Source organism: Solanum stenotomum, chromosome 1 (assembly GCF_019186545.1).
Source record: "Solanum stenotomum isolate F172 chromosome 1, ASM1918654v1, whole genome shotgun sequence".
NCBI lineage: Eukaryota > Viridiplantae > Streptophyta > Magnoliopsida > Solanales > Solanaceae > Solanum > Solanum stenotomum.
Genome location: NC_064282.1, coordinates 50978345 through 50984367, shown reverse-complemented (window position 1 = coordinate 50984367; position 6023 = coordinate 50978345).

The following is a 6023-nucleotide window of genomic DNA, read 5'->3' as shown; positions in this document are numbered from 1 at the left end:
CACAACCCTAGTTATGAAAGTTAGCTACTCATTATCTCAAAAACACAATCAAAATTTATTAAAATAAATATGCTTGTGTTAATCATAAAAAGTTAAGAACAATAGCTAAACTATCTTTTATTAATCACGAATACAAATAAATAATAAAGGAAAAGAAAGAATAAACCACAATTCTCCGGCCTCCACGGCGGCTCTTCCAAAGTTCCTAAGCTAGAAGAAAATTTATATTGTGTCTTGTATCTTGGTTCTTGGCTTACCCTTTCTAATAATTATTTCTATGCACTATTTATAGATGTAGGAACCCTAAAATAAAATAATTGAGTTCAAGACAAATTAGGAAATTAAAACCCAATTAAATTGGGTTTTCTGTATTGTACGCGTGATTTCTCGATATTCCTGGTGCGCCGCCTTCCATAATAATATGAGCCATCCAGCTGTTGACACGTGGCAGCAGTAGTACCCAATTTCAATTCGCAAATTGTTCGCAGCCTTTTTCCTCATATATACAAATATATTATTTTATTAAATTTAATCCATTAAGCTGCCTGCTTGATTTCCTTCTTGAACCTTTCATCTTTAATTCGTTTAAGCTTCAAACTTCTCCAATTTTCCATCAATTTAATCCTACAAATAAAATACCCAATTTAGCATAATCCATCAAATTAATGCTCAAAAAGGACAAATATAAATAATAAATGTGAGGAAATAATGATTAAAAATATGTATTTTTAGCCTCACATCAACACCCCACACTTAAACTTCTGTTCGTCCTCGAGCAAACATTAAAACTCATCCCGAGAAAAAATTCATACTAGCAATGTCATCACTTTGGTTAATACAAACAATTAGGCCATGTACGAATTTCAAAACATCAAGTGTACTTCTTAATCATTATGCAAGTTATCTAAATAAACAACAAACCTCTAACCTTCTAACCTCAAAGAAGGACTTTGAACTCATCAAATTTAAGTTTGCTCTCCTACTCTCATCAAAGAAAGTTAATAACATCACCTATCTATCATGAAACAAGTGCCCTCACAAGAAGAAATAGTCCACACACTCAAATCAAAAGATTGAATATAAATTAAGGACTTAGCATCAAAGAACACTCTCACACTCACAAAGAGAATTCACATGTATGCACAAAGAACCATATGCTTGCCCATTATGTACATCTCCACTAATTAAACATGTTTGAATGTAATCAAATAGGACTTTAATGGGTTGTAATGTAGACTAGGAGACGGGTAGGAAAACTATATAATAGTGACTTACACTTCTTTAAGCACTTTGCAATTTTAGACTTCATCACCCATTATTTTCTTCTCTTTATTTTCAGCCCTCTCTTCAACAATTATTTCACAAGTAATTCTCATCCTCTCAAAAATATTTCAATCATTTTTTATTTTTTTTAAGTTTTCCTTCATAATAGCCACCCTCAACTTACGTATTTTACATGCGTTAAGGTGCACAATGTCCTTGGAAGGACCAGGGTCATCATCAAGGTAACTTTTTTTTTTTCATGTCACAGTTTTTTTTTCATATCAGATTCTTTCAAAGAGGACTTTTAAGCATTTTGTAGCTATCATTGATTACCTTTTCACTCAACCATCCATTTTTCTCAAAATTGATAATTAGAATAAGTTTATGCTATAATGCTCAAGGAAGCAAGGTTCAAAAACAAGGGATTCAACAAAATAGTCAAGGGCAAAAAATGGCTACCAATAAAAGGTTACAGGCTCAAAAGGGCTAACTAGTGATAAAATATCTGAAAAGGCTAAAATTTACCAGACAAAGCAAAGAAAGCCTATTATCATCTCCTAAACAAAGCAACACTTTTTATTTCGCTTCAATAACATGCAAGGCAAGTTCTAGACTAATATACAAAACATGAAATAAATAAAATTTCACCACACATGGCACAAGTATCAATCAAGATGGATCAATTCCACTTCTAAGAGAGACATGATCATAACAAACTACAAAATAAAATAAGTTATATACAAAGTCACAACCATGAGCTTAGATGTCAAAGAGTCTGCATTTTTTTTTAATCAAGCATTCACAAGAAAGTACTACTCAAAAATTAGGCCCAAATAGTAAGTATCACATAACTCAAAAGGGTCTTTTCTTTTCTCTCCAATAAAATAAAATAAAATTTAAAAATAAAATTTATTCCTAAAAAAAATAAAAAACACTCGGTTCAAAGGGACTATCCTCAGGAAAAGAACCGAAAACAAAAGCCAAGGAACCCATCCTAAAAAAGAAAAGACTCAATAAAATGGTAAAAACTAGGAATTCATTCCTCCACCCCACACTTAAAAAGATGCTATGTCCCCAAAGCATTAGATAAAATTTAAAACAAGGGTTAGGAAAACTCCCTGAGGCCTTTTGGCCTAGCCAGTAGCATGTTCTCTTAATTTTCATCAAGGGTCGTCACCCCACACTTAAGCTCAAACATGCTCCCTCTTTTTTTTTTTTTTTGGATACTCAAACTTCCCATAATCTGCAAAAAAAAACAAGAAAAGAAAAAAAAATGATACTAATAAAATAAAATAAGAAGTTACACTAATAATTGGGTTGCCTCCCAATAAGCGCTTAATTTAACGTCGCGGCACGACACCATCAATTTTACTATTTTTCCTTCCACTTTGAAGATATGAATTGCACCCCTAATTTTACATCATTTTTTCTATTACGCTCAAGGGGTGGTGGCACAAAAATAAAGGTCTCAAGCAATAGATATCGCATTATGCACTTCTTGGATCCTAAGTGAGGAATGTAATTCTCCGATATTGGAACAATAAATTCAAGAATATAGACACAATTTTCCTCCTCCATACATTCTTCTATAGGCTCAGATGGCTCGATTAATTTCTCATCATCTAAACATAATGTGGAAAAATGATTGGAATGAGGTCTAGTGCGCCCTAACTTATGAATTGTATTATTATTTACACCCTCATATTTACACATACTAGAGTTTTTAAAAATAATATTATCTACTTCATTACATAACTCTAGTGTACTCTTCTCAACAATGACAACATCAATAAAAGTATGATCAAGCAATTGGCCCTCAACTTTTAGTTCTTCAAGTTGACTTATAAGTAATTTTTCTTCCTCACACATATTATTACTAAATTGTTGGGTGTCATATGATTTAATCTTTTCACTCAACTCAATATCTAAATAATAGAGATCAAATTCAAAGGCATATTCACTATTGCGCTTACATATTGATTTATAGCAAAGTATTAACAAATCTTCCAAGTCCCCATACAACTTATCTAGTTGAGAAAAAATTAGCTTAAAAGAATCAATAATATCACAAGGGCAAGAATTGCAAGAACACTTATCACTACATACTTTTTCAGATGACATCTCAAGAAGAGTAAAAGATGTATGATAATAATAAAAAAATAAAAAAATTTAAAACTAATCCTAAGAAAAAAAAATTACAAGTCAAAATAAATACTAAAGACAATTTCTAAGCCACATTCCCCGGCAGCGGCGCCATTTTTGATAACGTTCAAATATACTTCTTGAAAAGAAATATAAACGATCGTATGCAATATATTTACCCAACTATGAGTCGGGGTCGATCCCACAGAGAATATGGAAGAATATTGTCAATAGTAAATATTTAACTCGATAGTCGTTATAAAAATGGGGGATTTAAATTGAAATAAAATAAAATAAAGACAATAAAAAGATAGCTTTGAACTAAGTATTTATTTATATTCAGATTATTAAAAGTAACTAGGAATGTGTTCCCCATAAGCTCATAACGCAGTAATCCTAATAATAGTAATCCTTTTCTAGTGTATTACATGCAAAGTGATAAGTTAGGTATCTCTAAATCCTTGGTCCGGCATCTAGAGAATTTCACCCCGCACCTTGGTCCGGCTACGTGTGTATAATTTACTAACCCTTACCTTTACCTCATATTAGACATCATAATCGATGTTTGGCTTAGTTATTACTTCGCACCAATCGACACTAGCCTATTAGATAGTATCACACTAAATCTATGTTGATAATTCTTTTCTTGTTAATTACCTCCTTGGTCCGGCAAGTAGTAACAAGGCGAGTTCTAACGTTGGCCACCGTTAAAAAGACTTCTAAACGAAAGAATTATCAATGCATGCAAAATACTAGTCAAGAATTGCTTATTTACTATTTATACTTTGTTAATCGCTCATGGTTCTCACAACCCTAGTTATGAAAGTTAGCTACTCATTATCTCAAAAACACAATCAAAATTTATTAAAATAAATATGCTTGTGTTAATCATAAAAAGTTAAGAACAATAGCTAAACTATCTTTTATTAATCACGAATACAAATAAATAATAAAGGAAAAGAAAGAATAAACCACAATTCTCCGGCCTCCACGGCGGCTCTTCCAAAGTTCCTAAGCTAGAAGAAAATTTATATTGTGTCTTGTATCTTGGTTCTTGGCTTCCCGTTTCTAATAATTTTTTCTATGCACTATTTATAGATGTAGGAACCCTAAAATAAAATAATTGAGTTCAAGACAAATTAGAAAATTAAAACCCAATTAAATTGGGTTTTCTATATTGTACGCGTGATTTCTCGATATTCCTGGTGCGCCGTCTTTCATAATAATATGAGCCATCCAGCTATTGACACGTGGCAGCAGTAGTACCCAATTTCAATTTGCAAATTGTTCGCAGCCTTTTTCCTCATATATACAAATATATTATTTTATTAAATTTATTCCATTAAGCTGCCTGCTTGATTTCCTTCTTGAACCTTCCATCTTTAATTCGTTTAAGCTTCAAACTTCTCCAATTTTCCATCAATTTAATCCTACAAATAAAATACCCAATTTAGCATAATCCATCAAATTAATGCTCAAAAAGGACAAATATAAATAATAAATGTGAGGAAATAATGATTAAAAATATGTATTTTTAGCCTCACATCATTGAGCAGCTGAGTAACATCTCTTTTTAGAGAAAGATTTTGAGTAATAATCTCAAACCACAAAAAAAGTTATGTTTTTAAAACATATGAGTTGATTATATTTTGGGAGAAGTATTGACCACCGATATGGAGACGAGTTCAGATAACTCAAGTCTCCATAAATCATGTAGCCGACGTGGGTAGAAAGAGTCATACTTTTTAGATGATTCCTTAGTCTTTTTAGCACAGACTAGTGCATCCACTTAGTTGAGAGGTCTTATACCTTGGCAAAGTATATGACAGTTTTGGCAGCGTGGGTGAGACGTTGTATCATCACATAGCTCATAGTGATGGTTGTCGGTTAGAGAAACTTCCATACAGTTATATTGTATTTTTATATACTCACTGAGTATTATTGTATTTTTGCAATACATTGAGTTGATATCTACAGTTTTACAACTTTCCATATATTTTGCATCTTTTACTATTGCTTTATCCTTGAGTATCATGAGTTGAGTCTTTCGAGTTAAGTATCTTGAGTTGAGTATCTTGAGTTGAGTACCTTCGAGTTGAGTATCTTGAGTTGATATGTGTTTCATTGTGTCGAGTACCTTATTGTTGAGTTTCACTGAGTTGAGAACCTTATTACTGATTTGAGTATCTTATCCTTGAGTACTTTTTAGTTGACTAAGTTTGAGTAGTTTTGAGTATCCTTGAATTGAGTAAGTTTGAAAAGAGGTAAGTATGTTTCCTTTTTATCAAGTTCAAGCTTATGTTTATGCTTTAGAATTCCCCTTACATGTTTGTATTTTACATGTACTGAGCCATTTGGCCTGCATCGGTTCATGATGCAGATACATGTATTTAGAAATCATCAACATGAGCTTTGTCGATACCACATGGAATTCGAGCTAGCTATGGTGAGCCTCCTTGCTTCCAGAGGGTTTCACTTTTACTTTCAGTTATATCAGTTGTTAGGATGTCGTGGGTCTTGTCCCGACTTCCATCTTTGTCATTTAGAGGCTTCATAGATAGACAGTAGAGTTTCAGACTTTTAAATGTTTTAAAGATTTAAGTTGCCTATTTTATGGC